The sequence below is a fragment of the Rhinoderma darwinii genome, chromosome 1 (assembly GCF_050947455.1).
Source record: "Rhinoderma darwinii isolate aRhiDar2 chromosome 1, aRhiDar2.hap1, whole genome shotgun sequence".
Classification (NCBI taxonomy): domain Eukaryota; kingdom Metazoa; phylum Chordata; class Amphibia; order Anura; family Rhinodermatidae; genus Rhinoderma; species Rhinoderma darwinii.
In genome coordinates, this window is record NC_134687.1 from 627,572,464 (window position 1) to 627,591,740 (window position 19,277).

Genomic DNA, 19,277 nt, shown 5'->3' on the forward strand with positions numbered 1-19,277 from the left:
AGTTACAAAAAGTACAGTCCCGTATAGTATAGTCCTGTACTATGCAGTCCCGTATAGTATAGTCCCGTACAATGCAGTCCTGTATAATATAGTTCCGTAGAGTATAGTTACATACAGCGAAGTCCTGTATTGTATAGTCACGTACAGTGCAGTCCCGTATAGTCCCGTACAGTACAGTCCTGTACAGGATAGTCGCGTAAACTACTGTTCTGTATAGTATAGTCACGTACAGTGCAGTCCTGTATAGTATAGTCACGTACAGTACAGTCCTGTATAGTATAGTCCCGTACAGTTCAGTCATGTAGAGTGCAGTCTTGTATAGTATAGACCCGAACAGTGCAGTCCTGTATAGTATAGTCACGTACAGTGAAGTCCTGTATAGTATAGTCACGCATAGTGCAGTCCTGTATAGTATAGTCACATAAAATGCAGTCCTGTATAGTATAGTCCTGTATAGTATAGTCCCGTACAGTGTAGTCCTGTATAGTATTGTCACGTACTGTGCAGTCCTCTATAGTATATTCACGCACAGTGCAGTCCTGCATAGTATTTTCCTGTATAGTATAGACCCGCACAGTGCAGTCCTGTATAGTATAGTCACGTATAGTGCAGTCCTGTATAGTAAAGTCCTGTACAGTGCAGTCCTGTATAGTATAGTCACAAAAAGTACAGTCCTGTATAGTATAGTTCCATACAGTACAGTCCTGTTTAGTATAGTCCCATACAGTGCAGTCCTGTAGAGTCCCGTACAGTACAGTCCCGTACAGTACAGTCCCGTACAGTACAGTCGCGTACCCTACAGTCCTGTATAGTATAGTCACGTAAAGTACAGTCCTGTACAGTATAGTCACGTGCAGTGCAGTCCTTTATAGTATAGTCACGTACAGTGCAGTCCTGTATAGTATAGTCACATACGGTGCAGTCCTGTAAAGTATAGTCACTTACAGTACAGTCCTGTATAGTATAGTCATGTACAGTGCAGTCCTGTATAGTATAGTCACGTACAGTGCAGTCCTGTATAGTATAGTCATGTACAGTGCAGTCCTGTATAGTATAGTCACGTACAGTGCAGTCCTGTATAGTATAGTCCCGTACAGTGCAGTCCTGTATAGTATAGTCACGTATAGTGCAGTCCTGTATAGTAAAGTCCTGTACAGTGCAGTCCTATATAGTATAGTCACAAAAAGTACAGTCCTGTATAGTATAGTTCCGTACAGTACAGTCCTGTTTAGTATAGTCCCGTACAGTGCAGTCCCGTAGAGTCCCGTACAGTACGGTCCCGTACAGTACAGTCCCGTACAGTACAGTCGCGTACCCTACAGTCCTCTATAGTATAGTCAGGTAAAGTACAGTTCTGTACAGTATAGTCACGTGCAGTGCAGTCCTTTATAGTATAGTCACGTACAGTGCAGTCCTGTATAGTATAGTCACGTAGGGTGCAGTCCTGTAAAGTATAGTCACTTACAGTACAGTCCTGTATAGTATAGTCACGTACAGTGCAGTCCTGTATAGTATAGTCACGTACAGTGCAGTCCTGTATAGTATAGTCACGTACAGTGCAGTCCTTTATAGTATAGTCACGTACAGTGCAGTCCTGTATAGTATAGTCACGTACGGTGCAGTCCTGTAAAGTATAGTCACTTACAGTACAGTCCTGTATCGTATAGTCACGTACAGTGCAGTCCTGTATAGTATAGTCACGTGCAGTGCAGTCCTGTATAGTATAGTCACGTACAGTGCAGTCCTGTATAGTATAGTCACGTACAATGCAGTCCTGTATATTATAGTCCCGTACAGTGCAGTCCTGTATAGTATAGTCACGTACAATGCAGTCCTGTATATTATAGTCACATACAGTGCAGTCCTGTATAGTATAGTCACGTACAATGCAGTCCTGTATAGTATAGTCACGTACAGTGCAGTCCTGTATAGTATAGTCACGTACAATCAGTCCTGTATATTATAGTCACGTACAGTGCAGTCCTGTATAGTCACATACAGTGCAGTCCTGTATAGTTTAGTCACGTACAGTGCAGTCCTGTATAGTATAATCCCTTACAGTGCAATCCTGTATAGTATAATCCCTTACAGTGCAATCCTGTAAAGTATAGTCACTTACAGTACAGTCCTGTATAGTATAGTCACTTACAGTACAGTCCTGTATAGTATAGTCACGTACAGTGCAGTCCTGTATAGTATAGTCACGTACAGTGCAGTCCTGTATAGTATAGTCACGTACAATGCAGTCCTGTATATTATAGTCCCGTACAGTGCAGTCCTGTATAGTATAGTCACGTACAATGCAGTCCTGTATATTATAGTCACATACAGTGCAGTCCTGTATGGTATAGTCACGTACAATGCAGTCCTGTATAGTATAGTCACATACAGTGCAGTCTTGTATGGTATAGTCACGTACAATGCAGTCCTGTATAGTATAGTCACGTACAGTGCAGTCCTGTATAGTATAGTCACGTACAATGCAGTCCTGTATATTATAGTCACGTACAGTGCAGTCCTGTATAGTCACATACAGTGCAGTCCTGTATAGTATAGTCACGTACAGTACAGTCCTGTATAGTATAATCCCTTACAGTGCAGTCCTGTATAGTATAGTCCCGTACAGTGCAGTCCTGTATAGTATAATCCCTTACAGTGCAATCCTGTATAGTATAGTCCCTTACAGTGCAGTCCTGTATAGTATATTCCCTTACAGTGCAGTCCTGTATAGTATAGTCACGTACGGTGCAGTCCTGTATAGTATAGTCACGTACAATGCAGTCCTGTATAGTATAGTCACGTACAGTGCAGTCCTGTATAGTATAGTCACGTACAGTGCAGTCCTGTATAGTATAGTCACGTACAGTGCAGTCCTGTATAGTATAATCCCTTACAGTGCAGTCCTGTATAGTATAGTCCCGTACAGTGCAGTCCTGTATAGTATATTCCCTTACAGTGCAGTCCTGTATAGTATAGTCCCTTACAGTGCAGTCCTGTATAGTATAATCTCTTACAGTGCAGTCCTGTATAGTATAGTCACGTACGGTGCAGTCCTGTATAGTATAGTCACGTACAATGCAGTCCTGTATAGTATAGTCACGTACAGTGCAGTCCTGTATAGTATAGTCACGTACAGTGAAGTCCTGTATAGTATAGTCACGTACAGTGCAGTCCTGTATAGTATAATCCCTTACAGTGCAGTCCTGTATAGTATAATCCCGTACAGTGCAGTCCTGTATAGTATAGTCCCTTACAGTGCAGACCTGTATAGTATAGTCCCTTAAAGTGCAGTCCTGTATAGTATAGTCCCTTACAGTGCAGACCTGTATAGTATAGTCCCTTACAGTGCAGTCCTGTATAGTATAATCCCTTACAGTGCAGTCCTGTATAGTATAGTCCCTTACAGTGCAGACCTGTATAGTATAGTCCCTTACAGTGCAGTCCTGTATAGTATAGTCCCTTACAGTGCAGTCCTGTATAGTATAATCCCTTACAGTGCAGTCCTGTATAGTATAGTCACGTACAGTCAAGTCCTGCATAGTATAGTCCCTTACAGTGCAGTCCTGTATAGTATAATCCCTTACAGTGCAGTCCTGTATAGTATAGTCACGTACAGTCAAGTCCTGCATAGTATAGTCCCTTACAGTGCAGTCCTGTATAGTATAGTCACGTACAGTGCAGACCTGTATAGTATAATCCCTTACAGTGCAGTCCTGTATAGTATAGTCCCGTACAGTGCAGTCCTGTATAGTATAATCCCTTACAGTGCAGTCCTGTATAGTATAGTCCCTTACAGTGCAGTCCTGTATAGTATAGTCACGTACGGTGCAGTCCTGTATAGTATAGTCACGTACAATGCAGTCCTGTATAGTATAGTCACGTACAGTGCAGTCCTGTATAGTATAGTCACGTACAGTGCAGTCCTGTATAGTATAGTCACGTACAGTGCAGTCCTGTATAGTATAATCCCTTACAGTGCAGTCCTGTATAGTATAATCCCGTACAGTGCAGTCCTGTATAGTATAATCCCGTACAGTGCAGACCTGTATAGTATAGTCCCTTACAGTGCAGTCCTGTATAGTATAGTCCCTTACAGTGCAGACCTGTATAGTATAGTCCCTTACAGTGCAGTCCTGTATAGTATAATCCCTTACAGTGCAGTCCTGTATAGTATAGTCCCTTACAGTGCAGACCTGTATAGTATAGTCCCTTACAGTGCAGTCCTGTATAGTATAGACCCTTACAGTGCAGACCTGTATAGTATAGTCCCTTACAGTGCAGTCCTGTATAGTATAATCCCTTACAGTGCAGTCCTGTATAGTATAGTCCCTTAAAGTGCAGACCTGTATAGTATAATCCCTTACAGTGCAGTCCTGTATAGTATAGTCCCTTACAGTGCAGACCTGTATAGTATAGTATAGTCCCTTACAGTGCAGTCCTGTATAGTATAATCCCTTACAGTGCCGTCCTGTATAGTATAGTCACGTACAGTGAAGTCCTGTATAGTATAATCCCTTACAGTGCAGTCCTGTATAGTATAGTCCCTTACAGTGCAGTCCTGTATAGTATAATCCCTTACAGTGCAGTCCTGTATAGTATAATCCCTTACAGTGCAGTCCTGTATAGTATAGTCACGTACAGTCAAGTCCTGCATAGTATAGTCCCTTACAGTGCAGTCCTGTATAGTATAGTCACATACAGTGCAGACCTGTATAGTATAATCCCTTACAGTGCAGTCCTGTATAGTATAGTCCCTTACAGTGCAGACCTGTATAGTATAGTATAGTCCCTTACAGTGCAGTCCTGTATAGTATAATCCCTTACAGTGCCGTCCTGTATAGTATAGTCACGTACAGTGCAGTCCTGTATAGTATAATCCCTTACAGTGTAGTCCTGTATAGTATAGTCTCTTACAGTGCAGTCCTGTATAGTATAATCCCTTACAGTGCAGTCCTGTATAGTATAATCCCTTACAGTACAGTCCTGTATAGTATAGTCACGTACAGTCAAGTCCTGCATAGTATAGTCCCTTACAGTGCAGTCCTGTATAGTATAGTCACATACAGTGCAGACCTGTATAGTATAGTATAGTCCCTTACAGTGCAGTCCTGTATAGTATAATCCCTTACAGTGCCGTCCTGTATAGTATAGTCACGTACAGTGCAGTCCTGTATAGTATAATCCCTTACAGTGCAGTCCTGTATAGTATAGTCACATACAGTGCAGACCTGTATAGTATAATCTCTTACAGTGCAGTACTGTATTGTATAGTCCCGTACATTACAGTCCTACATGGTATACGCACATAAAGTAGAGCAGCAGCTTTTCTTTATGATAAACAGGGGAAAGAATATATCAGTGGATCGTTCTATTGTTTGAGGCAAGTTTTCTGCTTTTAATGGATTATAGTCACGTACAGTGCAGTCCTGTATAGTATAATCCCTTACAGTGCAGTCCTGTATAGTATAATCCCTTACAGTGCAGTCCTGTATAGTATAATCCCTTACAGTGCAGTCCTGTATAGTATAATCCCTTACAGTGCAGTCCTGTATAATTTAATCACGTGCAGTGAGGCCTGTATAGTATAGTCCCTAACAGTGCAGTCCTGTATAGTATAATCCCTTACAGTGCAGTCCTGTATAGTATAATCCCTTACAGTGCAGTCCTTTATTGTAGAGTCCCTTACAGTGCAGTCCTGTATAGTATAATCCCTTACAGTGCAGTCCTGTATAGTATAATCCCTTACAGTGCAGTCCTGTATAGTATAATCCCTTACAGTGCAGTCCTGTATAGTATAGTCACATACAGTGCAGTCCTGTATAGTATAATCCCTTACAGTGCAGTCCTGTGTTGTATAGTCCCTTACAGTGCAGTCCTGTGTTGTATAGTCCCGTACATTACAGTCCTACATGGTATACGCACATAAAGTAGAGCAGCAGCTTTTCTTTATGATAAACAGGGGAAAGAATATATCAGTCGATCGTTCTATTGTTTGAGGCAAGTTTTCTGCTTTTAATGGATTATAGTCACGTACAGTGCAGTCCTGTATAGTATAATCCCTTACAGTGCAGTCCTGTATAGTATAGTCCCTAACAGTGCAGTCCTGTATAGTATAATCCCTTACAGTGCAGTCCTGTATAGTATAGTCACGTACAGTGCAGTCCTGTATAGTATAATCCCTTACAGTGCAGTCCTTTATTGTAGAGTCCCTTACAGTGCAGTCCTGTATAGTATAATTCCTTACAGTGCAGTCCTGTATAGTATAATCCCTTACAGTACAGTCCTGTATAGTATAGTCACATATAGTGCAGTCCTGTATAGTATAATCCCTTACAGTGCAGTCCTGTATAGTATAATCCCTTACAGTACAGTCCTGTATAGTATAGTCACATACAGTGCAGTCCTGTATAGTATAATCCCTTACAGTGCAGTCCTGTATAGTATAGTCCCTAACAGTGCAGTCCTGTATAGTATAATCCCTTACAGTGCAGTCCTTTAATGTAGAGTCCCTTACAGTGCAGTCCTGTATAGTATAATCTCTTACAGTGCAGTCCTGTATAGTATAATCCCTTACAGTACAGTCCTGTATAGTATAGTCACATACAGTGCAGTCCTGTATAGTATAATCCCTTACAGTGCAGTCATGTATAGTATAGTCCCTTACAGTGCAGTCCTGTATAGTATAATCCCTTACAGTGCAGTCCTGTATAGTATAATCCCTTACAGTGCAGTCCTGTATAGTATAGTTACGTACAGTCAAGTCCTGCATAGTATAGTCCCTTACAGTGCAGTCCTGTATAGTATAGTCACGTACAGTCAAGTCCTGCATAGTATAGTCCCTTACAGTGCAGTCCTGTATAGTATAGTCACATACAGTGCAGACCTGTATAGTATAATCCCTTACAGTGCAGTCCTGTATAGTATAGTCCCGTACAGTGCAGTCCTGTATAGTATAATCCCTTACAGTGCAGTCCTGTATAGTATAGTCCCTTACAGTGCAGTCCTGTATAGTATAGTCACGTACGGTGCAGTCCTGTATAGTATAGTCACGTACAATGCAGTCCTGTATAGTATAGTCACGTACAGTGCAGTCCTGTATAGTATAGTCACGTACAGTGCAGTCCTGTATAGTATAGTCACGTACAGTGCAGTCCTGTATAGTATAATCCCGTACAGTGCAGTCCTGTATAGTATAATCCCGTACAGTGCAGTCCTGTATAGTATAGTCCCTTACAGTGCAGACCTGTATAGTATAGTCCCTTACAGTGCAGTCCTGTATAGTATAGTCCCTTACAGTGCAGACCTGTATAGTATAGTCCCTTACAGTGCAGTCCTGTATAGTATAATCCCTTACAGTGCAGTCCTGTATAGTATAGTCCCTTACAGTGCAGACCTGTATAGTATAGTCCCTTACAGTGCAGTCCTCTATAGTATAGACCCTTACAGTGCAGACCTGTATAGTATAGTCCCTTACAGTGCAGTCCTGTATAGTATAATCCCTTACAGTGCAGTCCTGTATAGTATAGTCCCTTAAAGTGCAGACCTGTATAGTATAATCCCTTACAGTGCAGTCCTGTATAGTATAGTCCCTTACAGTGCAGACCTGTATAGTATAGTATAGTCCCTTACAGTGCAGTCCTGTATAGTATAATCCCTTACAGTGCCGTCCTGTATAGTATAGTCCCTTACAGTGCAGTCCTGTATAGTATAATCCCTTACAGTGCAGTCCTGTATAGTATAATCCCTTACAGTGCAGTCCTGTATAGTATAGTCACGTACAGTCAAGTCCTGCATAGTATAGTCCCTTACAGTGCAGTCCTGTATAGTATAGTCACATACAGTGCAGACCTGTATAGTATAATCCCTTACAGTGCAGTCCTGTATAGTATAGTCCCTTACAGTGCAGACCTGTATAGTATAGTATAGTCCCTTACAGTGCAGTCCTGTATAGTATAATCCCTTACAGTGCCGTCCTGTATAGTATAGTCACGTACAGTGCAGTCCTGTATAGTATAATCCCTTACAGTGCAGTCCTGTATAGTATAGTCACATACAGTGCAGACCTGTATAGTATAATCTCTTACAGTGCAGTACTGTATTGTATAGTCCCGTACATTACAGTCCTACATGGTATACGCACATAAAGTAGAGCAGCAGCTTTTCTTTATGATAAACAGGGGAAAGAATATATCAGTGGATCGTTCTATTGTTTGAGGCAAGTTTTTTGCTTTTTATGGATTATAGTCACGTACAGTGCAGTCCTGTATAGTATAATCCCTTACAGTGCAGTCCTGTATAGTATAATCCATTACAGTGCAGTCCTGTATAGTATAATCCCTTACAGTGCAGTCCTGTATAGTATAGTCCCTTACAGTGCAGTCTTGTATTGTATAATCCCTTACAGTGCAGTCCTGTATAATTTAATCACGTGCAGTGAGGCCTGTATAGTATAGTCCCTAACAGTGCAGTCCTGTATAGTATAATCCCTTACAGTGCAGTCCTGTATAGTATAATCCCTTACAGTGCAGTCCTTTATTGTAAAGTCCCTTACAGTGCAGTCCTGTATAGTATAATCCCTTACAGTGCAGTCCTGTATAGTATAATCCCTTACAGTGCAGTCCTGTATAGTATAATCCCTTACAGTGCAGTCCTGTATAGTATAGTCACATACAGTGCAGTCCTGTATAGTATAATCCCTTACAGTGCAGTCCTGTGTTGTATAGTCCCTTACAGTGCAGTCCTGTGTTGTATAGTCCCGTACATTACAGTCCTACATGGTATATGCACATAAAGTAGAGCAGCAGCTTTTCTTTATGATAAACAGGGGAAAGAATATATCAGTCGATCGTTCTATTGTTTGAGGCAAGTTTTCTGCTTTTAATGGATTATAGTCACGTACAGTGCAGTCCTGTATAGTATAATCCCTTACAGTGCAGTCCTGTATAGTATAGTCCCTTACAGTGCAGTCCTGTATAGTATAATCCCTTACAGTGCAGTCCTGTATAGTATAATCCCTTACAGTGCAGTCCTGTATAGTATAATCCCTTACAGTGCAGTCCTGTATAGTATAGTCCCTTAAAGTGCAGTCTTGTATTGTATAATCCCTTACAGTGCAGTCCTGTATAATATAGTCACGTGCAGTGCAGTCCTGTATAGTACAGTCACGTACAGTGCAGTCCTGTATAGTATAGTCCCTTACAGTGCAGACCTGTATAGTATAGTCCCTTACAGTGCAGACCTATATAGTATAGTCCCTTACAGTGCAGTCCTGTATAGTATAATCCCTTACAGTGCAGTCCTGTATAGTATAGTCACGTACAGTGCAGTCCTGTATAGTATAGTCCCTTACAGTGCAGTCCTGTATAGTATAATCCCTTACAGTGCAGTCCTGTATAGTATAATAATTTACAGTACAGTCCTGTATAGTATAGTCACATACAGTGCAGTCCTGTATAGTATAGTCCCTTACAGTGCAGTCCTGTATAGTATAATACCTTACAGTGCAGTCCTGTATAGTATAATCCCTTACAGTACAGTCCTGTATAGTATAATTTATTGTAGAGTCCCTTACAGTGCAGTCCTGTATAGTATAAACTTTATTGTAGAGTCCCTTACAGTGCAGTCCTGTGTTGTATAGTCCCTTACAGTGCAGTCCTGTGTTGTATAGTCCCTTACAGTGCAGTCCTGTGTTGTATAGTCCCGTACATTACAGTCCTACATGGTATACGCACATAAAGTAGAGCAGCAGCTTTTCTGTATGATAAACAGGGGAAAGAATATATCAGTGGATCGTTCTATTGTTTGAGGCAAGTTTTCTGCTTTTAATGGATTATATCGCCATCTAGTGGTCAAACATCGGAATAGCGCATAGGCCCCGTGTCCTCTTGCCATCCACAGCCCGATACATTTACTATAATTTACGGAAGACACCAGCCTTACTGGCATAGATTTCCCTTCCTGGCACACGGACGGTCAGAGATCCCAACGCCTCTTTATAAATTAGGCGAATTTTACTCCAGTGCTCTGTAAATGCCGGTCTTACTAAATTCCTACCATAGTCTTTTAGAAAGTTTAGAACTTTTCATTATACAATGATGAAGCTTTATGTACATAAGACTGGACAACGGCCCTGAAAGCACAAATGTTGGGATAATGAAGAAATATTGGAAGGTTTGATCTAGAGGGGTCATGTTTATGTCTTCAGCCTCCTAAGCTATGATTAGTAATAACCCTTTTATGTATACACCCCCAACTGTGACATCTGAGACAGATCAGTGAATTCCCCACTTGCCCTGGGTGTGAGGTACACTATAGATCCTATAAGGAATGTATCACTGCCCTGTGAAGAGGAAGCCACTATACCACCTCCTCTATCTCTGAAGATGCCTTTGATGTCACTGCTCAGCCCCCATTGTTAACACGGCTGTCTGCAGCACCAAATTCCCTCCACCTGCACATGTCATCACTAATTATTGATGGATCCAAAAGGCTATAACAGGAATCCTTAACAGGCAAAAATAAAGTGACATGACTGAAATATACGAACAGATACAGTATAATAACTGTCTCGTCATAACCACGATCCAAAAATGTCTGGTGTGAGATGATATTTTAGGGAAAATATAATGAGATCAATACCTGACCCTTTTTTCTACTAAACCAAACCAAGGTCCTACAGTGATATAAGTTCAGTTCAGTAGAACCACAAGAGGTCCGGCTGTGGCAGCCGTAATACTAACCCAAAAGTGTCTGTATTATGGCCGTCCTGTACACAACATTGCCGAGTGCAAAGGAATTTAGAGAATAAATGGTGGCCAATTTGATAAAGTATATTTAAAGACAGTGTCATCTCCTCACCTTCCAGCAGCCTGTATCCCCCTCTCCCTGCCTGCAGCCTCTCTGTAATATATGTTATTAGAGGACAGTGTCATCTCCTCACCTTCCAGCAGCCTGTATCCCCCTCTCTCTGCCTGCAGCCTCTCTGTAATATATGTTATTAGAGGACTGTGTCATCTCCTCACCTTCCAGCAGCCTGTACCCCCTCTCCCTGCCTGCAGCCTCTCTGTAATATATGTTATTAGAGGACAGTGTCATCTCCTCACCTTCCAGCAGCCTGTATCCCCCTCTCCCTGCCTGCAGCCTCTCTGTAATATATGTTACTAGAGGACAGTGTCATCTCCTCACCTTCCAGCAGCCTGTATCCCCCTCTCCCTGCCTGCAGCCTCTCTGTAATATATGTTATTAGGGGACAGTGTCATCTCCTCACCTTCCAGCAGCCTGTATCCCCCTCTCCCTGCCTGCAGCCTCTCTGTAATATATGTTATTAGAGGACAATGTCATCTCCTCACCTTCCAGCAGTCTGTATCCCCCTCTCCCTGCCTGCAGCCTCTCTGTAATATATGTTATTAGAGGACATTGTCATCTCCTCACCTTCCAGCAGCCTGTATCCCCCTCTCCCTGCCTGCAGCCTCTCTGTAATATATGTTATTAGAGGACAGTGTCATCTCCTCACCTTCCAGCAGCCTGTATCCCCCTCTCCCTGCCTGCAGCCTCTCTGTAATATATGTTATTAGGGGACAGTGTCATCTCCTCACCTTCCAGCAGCCTGTATCCCCCTCTCCCTGCCTGCAGCCTCTCTGTAATATATGTTATTAGAGGACAGAGTCATCTCCTCACCTTCCAGCAGCCTGTATCCCCCTCTCCCTGCCTGCAGCCTCTCTGTAATATATGTTATTAGAGGACAGTGTCATCTCCTCACCTTCCAGCAGCCTGTATCCCCCTCTCCCTGCCTGCAGCCTCTCTGTAATATATGTTATTAGAGGACAGTGTCATCTCCTCACCTTCCAGCAGCCTGTATCCCCCTCTCCCTGCCTGCAGCCTCTCTGTAATATATGTTATTAGAGGTCAGTGTCATCTCCTCACCTTCCAGCAGCCTGTATCCCCCTCTCCCTGCCTGCAGCCTCTCTGTAATATATGTTATTAGGGGACAGTGTCATCTCCTCACCTTCCAGCAGCCTGTATCCCCCTCTCCCTGCCTGCAGCCTCTCTGTAATATATGTTATTAGTGGACAGTGTCATCTCCTCACCTTCCAGCAGCCTGTATCCCCCTCTCCCTGCCTGCAGCCTCTCTGTAATATATGTTATTAGAGGACAGTGTCATCTCCTCACCTTCCAGCAGCCTGTATCCCCCTCTCCCTGCCTGCAGCCTCTCTGTAATATATGTTATTAGAGGACAGTGTCATCTCCTCACCTTCCAGCAGCCTGTATCCCCCTCTCCCTGCCTGCAGCCTCTCTGTAATATATGTTATTAGAGGACAGTGTCATCTCCTCACCTTCCAGCAGCCTGTATCCCCCTCTCCCTGCCTACAGCATCTCTGTAATATATGTTATTAGAGGACAGTGTCATCTCCTCACCTTCCAGCAGCCTGTATCCCCCTCTCCCGGCCTGCAGCCTCTCTGTAATATATGTTATTAGAGGATAGTGTCATCTCCTCACCTTCCAGCAGCCTGTATCCCCCTCTCCCGGCCTGCAGCATCTCTGTAATATATGTTATTAGAGGACAGTGTCATCTCCTCACCTTCCAGCAGCCTGTATCCCCCTCTCCCTGCCTGCAGCCTCTCTGTAATATATGTTATTAGAGGACAGTGTCATCTCCTCACCTTCCAGCAGCCTGTATCCCCCTCTCCCTGCCTGCAGCATCTCTGTAATATATGTTATTAGAGGACAGTGTCATCTCCTCACCTTCCAGCAGCCTGTATCCCCCTCTCCCTGCCTGCAGCCTCTCTGTAATATATGTTATTAGAGGACAGTGTCATCTCCTCACCTTCCAGCAGCCTGTATCCCCCTCTCCCTGCCTGCAGCCTCTCTGTAATATATGTTATTAGAGGACAGTGTCATCTCCTCACCTTCCAGCAGCCTGTATCTCCCCTCTCCCTGCCTGCAGCCCCTCTGTAATATATGTTATTAGAGGACAGTGTCATCTCCTCACCTTCCAGCAGCCGGTATCCCCCTCTCCCTGCCTGCAGCCTCTCTGTAATATATGTTATTAGAGGACAGTGCCATCTCCTCACCTTCCAGCAGCCTGTATCCCCCTCTCCCTGCCTGTAGCCTCTCTGTAATATATGTTATTAGAGGACAGTGTCATCTCCTCACCTTCCAGCAGCCTGTATCCCCCTCTCCCTGCCTGCAGCCTCTCTGTAATATATGTTATTAGAGGACAGTGTCATCTCCTCACCTTCCAGCAGCCTGTATCCCCCTCTGCCTGCCTGCAGCCTCTCTGTAATATATGTTATTAGAGGACAGTGTCATCTCCTCACCTTCCAGCAGCCTGTATCCCCCTCTCCCTGCCTGCAGCCTCTCTGTAATATATGTTATTAGAGGACAGTGTCATCGCCTCACCTTCCAGCAGCGTGTATCCCCCTCTACCTGCCTGCAGCCTCTCTGTAATATATGTTATTAGGGGACAGTGTCATCTCCTCACCTTCCAGCAGCCTGTATCCCCCTCTCCCTGCCTGCAGCCTCTCTGTAATATATGTTATTAGAGGACAGAGTCATCTCCTCACCTTCCAGCAGCCTGTATCCCCCTCTCCCTGCCTGCAGCCTCTCTGTAATATATGTTATTAGAGGACAGTGTCATCTCCTCACCTTCCAGCAGCCTGTATCCCCCTCTCCCTGCCTGCAGCCTCTCTGTAATATATGTTATTAGAGGTCAGTGTCATCTCCTCACCTTCCAGCAGCCTGTATCCCCCTCTCCCTGCCTGCAGCCTCTCTGTAATATATGTTATTAGAGGACAGTGTCATCTCCTCACCTTCCAGCAGCCTGTATCCCCCTCTCCCTGCCTGCAGCCTCTCTGTAATATATGTTATTAGAGGACAGTGTCATCTCCTCACCTTCCAGCAGCCTGTATCCCCCTCTCCCTGCCTGCAGCCTCTCTGTAATATATGTTATTAGAGGACAGTGTCACCTCCTCACCTTCCAGCAACCTGTATCCCCCTCTCCCTGTCTGCAGCCTCTCTGTAATATATGTTATTAGAGGGCAGTGTCATCCCCTCACCTTCCAGCAGCCTGTATCCCCCTCTCCCTGCCTGCAGCCTCTCTGTAATATATGTTATTAGGGGACAGTGTCATCTCCTCACCTTCCAGCAGCCTGTATCCCCCTCTCCCTGCCTGCAGCCTCTCTGTAATATATGTTATTAGAGGACAGTGTCATCTCCTCACCTTCCAGCAGCCTGTATCCCCCTCTCCCTGCCTGCAGCCTCTCTGTAATATATGTTATTAGAGGACAGTGTCATCTCCTCACCTTCCAGCAGCCTGTATCCCCCTCTCCCTGCCTGCAACATCCCTGTAATATATGTTATTAGAGGACAGTGTCATCTCCTCACCTTCCAGCAGCCTGTATCCCCCTCTCCCTGCCTACAGCATCTCTGTAATATATGTTATTAGAGGACAGTGTCATCTCCTCACCTTCCAGCAGCCTGTATCCCCCTCTCCCTGCCTGCAGCATCTCTGTAATATATGTTATTAGAGGACAGTGTCATCTCCTCACCTTCCAGCAGCCTGTATCCCCCTCTCCCTGCCTGCAGCCTCTCTGTAATATATGTTATTAGAGGACAGTGTCATCTCCTCACCTTCCAGCAGCCTGTATCCCCCTCTCCCTGCCTGCAGCATCTCTGTAATATATGTTATTAGAGGACAGTGTCATCTCCTCACCTTCCAGCAGCCTGTATCCCCCTCTCCCTGCCTGCAACATCCCTGTAATATATGTTATTAGAGGACAGTGTCATCTCCTCACCTTCCAGCAGCCTGTATCCCCCTCTCCCTGCCTACAGCATCTCTGTAATATATGTTATTAGAGGACAGTGTCATCTCCTCACCTTCCAGCAGCCTGTATCCCCCTCTCCCTGCCTGCAGCATCTCTGTAATATATGTTATTAGAGGACAGTGTCATCTCCTCACCTTCCAGCAGCCTGTATCCCCCTCTCCCTGCCTGCAGCCTCTCTGTAATATATGTTATTAGAGGACAGTGTCATCTCCTCACCTTCCAGCAGCCTGTATCCCCCTCTCCCTGCCTGCAGCATCTCTGTAATATATGTTATTAGAGGACAGTGTCATCTCCTCACCTTCCAGCAGCCTGTATCCCCCTCTCCCTGCCTGCAGCCTCTCTGTAATATATGTTATTAGAGGACAGTGTCATCTCCTCACCTTCCAGCAGCCTGTATCCCCCTCTCCTGCCTGCAGCATCTCTGTAATATATGTTATTAGAGGACAGTGTCATCTCCTCACCTTCCAGCAGCCTGTATCTCCCCTCTCCCTGCCTGCAGCCCCTCTGTAATATATGTTATTAGAGGACAGTGTCATCTCCTCACCTTCCAGCAGCCGGTATCCCCCTCTCCCTGCCTGCAGCCTCTCTGTAATATATGTTATTAGAGGACAGTGCCATCTCCTCACCTTCCAGCAGCCTGTATCCCCCTCTCCCTGCCTGTAGCCTCTCTGTAATATATGTTATTAGAGGACAGTGTCATCTCCTCACCTTCCAGCAGCCTGTATCCCCCTCTCCCTGCCTGCAGCCTCTCTGTAATATATGTTATTAGAGGATAGTGTCATCTCCTCACCTTCCAGCAGCCTGTATCCCCCTCTCCCTGCATGCAGCCTCTCTGTAATATATGTTATTAGAGGACAGTGTCATCTCCTCACCTTCCAGCAGCCTGTATCCCCCTCTACCTGCCTGCAGCCTCTCTGTAATATATGTTATTAGAGACAGTGTCATCTCCTCACCTTCCAGCAGCCTGTATCCCCCTCTCCCTTCCTGCAGCCTCTCTGTAATATATGTTATTAGAGGACAGTGTCATCTCCTCACCTTCCAGCAGCCTGTATCCCCCTCTCCCTGCCTGCAGCCTCTCTGTAATATATGTTATTAGAGGACAGTGCCATCTCCTCACCTTCCAGCAGTCTGTATCCCCCTCTACCTGCCTGCAGCATCTCTGTAATATATGTTATTAGAGGACAGTGTCATCTCCTCACCTTCCAGCAGCCTGTATCCCCCTCTCCCTGCCTGTAGCCTCTCTGTAATATATGTTATTAGAGGACAGTGTCATCTCCTCACCTTCCAGCAGCCTGTATCCCCCTCTCCCTGCCTGCAGCCTCTCTGTAATATATGTTATTAGAGGGACAGTGTCATCTCCTCACCTTCCAGCAGCCTGTATCCCCCTCTCCCTGCCTGCAGCATCTCTGTAATATATGTTATTAGAGGACAGTGTCATCTCCTCACCTTCCAGCAGCCTGTATCTCCCCTCTCCCTGCCTGCAGCCTCTCTGTAATATATGTTATTAGAGGACAGTGTCATCTCCTCACCTTCCAGCAGCCTGTATCCCCCTCTACCTGCCTGCAGCCTCTCTGTAATATATGTTATTAGAGGACAGTGTCATCTCCTCACCTTCCAGCAGCCTGTATCCCCCTCTCCCTTCCTGCAGCCTCTCTGTAATATATGTTATTAGAGGACAGTGTCATCTCCTCACCTTCCAGCAGTCTGTATCCCCCTCTACCTGCCTGCAGCATCTCTGTAATATATGTTATTAGAGGACAGTGTCATCTCCTCACCTTCAGCAGCCTGTATCCCCCTCTCCCTGCCTGCAGCCTCTCTGTTATATATGTTATTAGAGGACAGTGTCATCTCCTCACCTTCCAGCAGCCTGTATCCCCCTCTCCCTGCCTGCAGCCTCTCTGTTATATATGTTATTAGAGGACAGTGTCATCTCCTCACCTTCCAGCAGCCTGTATCCCCCTCTCCCTGCCTGCAGCCCCTCTGTAATATATGTTATTAGAGGACAGTGTCATCTCCTCACCTTCCAGCAGCCTGTATCCCCCTCTCCCTGCCTGCAGCCTCTCTGTAATATATGTTATTAGAGGACAGTGTCATCTCCTCACCTTCCAGCAGCCTGTATCCTCCTCTCCCCGGCCTGCAGCCTCTCTGTAATATATGTTATTAGAGGACAGTGTCATCTCCTCACCTTCCAGCAGCCTGTATCCCCCTCTCCCTGCCTGCAGCATCTCTGTAATATATGTTATTAGAGGACAGTGTCATCTCCTCACCTTCCAGCAGCCTGTATCCTCCTCTCCCTGCCTGCAGCCTCTCTGTAATATAGGTTATTAGAGGACAGTGTCATCTCCTCACCTTCCAGCAGCCTGTATCCCCCTCTCCCTTCCTGCAGCCTCTCTGTAATATATGTTATTAGAGGACAGTATCATCTCCTCACCTTCCAGCAGCCTGTATCTCCCCTCTCCCTGCCTGCAGCCTCTCTGTAATATATGTTATTAGTCGACAGTGTCATCTCCTCACCTTCCAGCAGCCTGTATCCCCCTCTCCCTGCCTGCAGCCTCTCTGTAATATATGTTATTAGAGGACAGTGTCATCTCCTCACCTTCCAGCAGCCTGTACCCCCCTCTCCCTGCCTGCAGCCTCTCTGTAATATATGTTATTAGGGGACAGTGTCATCTCCTCACCTTCCAGCAGCCTGTATCCCCCTCTCCCTGCCTGCAGCCTCTCTGTAATATATGTTATTAGAGGACAGTGTCATCTCCTCACCTTCCAGCAGCCTGTATCCCCCTCTCCCTGCCTGCAGCCTCCCTGTAATATATGTTATTAGAGGACAGTGTCATCTCCTCACCTTCCAGCAGCCTGTATCCCCCTCTCCCTGCCTGCAGCCTCTCTGTAATATATGTTATTAGAGGACAGTGTCATCTCCTCACCTTCCAGCAGCCTGTATCCCCCTCTCCCTGCCTGCAGCCTCTCTGTAATATATGTTATTAGGGGACAGTGTCATCTCCTCACCTTCCAGCAGCCTGTATCCCCCTCTCCCTGCCTGCAGCCTCTCTGTAATATATGTTATTAGAGGACAGTGTCATCTCCTCACCTTCCAGCAGCCTGTATCTCCCTCTCCCTGCCTGCAGCTTCTCTATAATATATGTCATTAGAGGACAGTGTCATCTCCTCACCTTCCAGCAGCCTGTATCCCCCTCTCCCTGCCTGCAGCCTCTCTGTAATATATGTTATTAGAGGACAGTGTAATCTCCTCACCTTCCAGCAGCCTGTATCCCCCTCTCCCTGCCTGCAGCCTCTCTGTAATATATGTTATTAGAGGGACAGTGTCATCTCCTCACCTTCCAGCAGCCTGTATCCCCCTCTCCCTGCCTGCAGCCTCTCTGTAATATATGTTATTAGAGGACAGTGTCACCTCCTCACCTTCCAGCAGCCTACATCCCCCTCTCCCTGCCTGCAGCCTCTCTGTAATATATATTATTAGAGGACAGTGTCATCTCCTCACCTTCCTGCAGCCTGTATCACCCTCTCCCTGCCTGCAGCCTCTCTGTAATATATGTTATTAGAGGACAGTGTCATCTCCTCACCTTCCAGCAGCCTGTATCCCCCTCTCCCTGCCTGCAGCCTCTCTGTAATATATGTTATTAGAGGACAGTGTCATCTCCTCACCTTCCAGCAGCCTGTATCCCCCTCTCCCTGCCTGCAGCCTCTCTGTAATATATGTTATTAGAGGACAGTGTCATCTCCTCACCTTCCAGCAGCCTGTATCCCCCTCTCCCTGCCTGCAGCCTCTCTGTAATATATATTATTAGAGGACAGTGTCATCTCCTCACCTTCCTGCAGCCTGTATCACCCTCTCCCTGCCTGCAGCCTCTCTGTAATATATGTTATTAGAGGACAGTGTCATCTCCTCACCTTCCAGCAGCCTGTATCCCCCTCTCTCTGCCTGCAGCCTCTCTGTAATATATGTTATTAGAGGACAGTGTCATCTCCTCACCTTCCAGCAGCCTGTATCCCCCTCTCCCTGCCTGCAGCCTCTCTGTAATATATGTTATTAGAGGACAGTGTTATCTCCTCACCTTCCAGCAGCCTGTATCTCCCTCTCCCTGCCTGCAGCCTCTATGTTATATATGTTATTAGAGGACAGTGTCATCTCCTCACCTTCCAGCAGCCTGTATCCCCCTCTCCCTGCCTACAGCCTCTCTGTAATATATGTTATTAGAGGACAGTGTCATCTCCTCACCTTCCAGCAGCCTGTATCCTCTTCTCCCTGCCTGCAGCCTCTCTGTAATATATGTTATTAGAGGACAGTGTCATCTCCTCACCTTCCAGCAGCCTGTATCCCCCTCTCCCTGCCTGCAGCCTCTCTGTAATATATGTTATTAGAGGATAGTGTCATCTCCTCACCATCCAGCATCCTGTATTCCCCTCTCCCTGCCTGCAGCCTCTCTGTAATATAT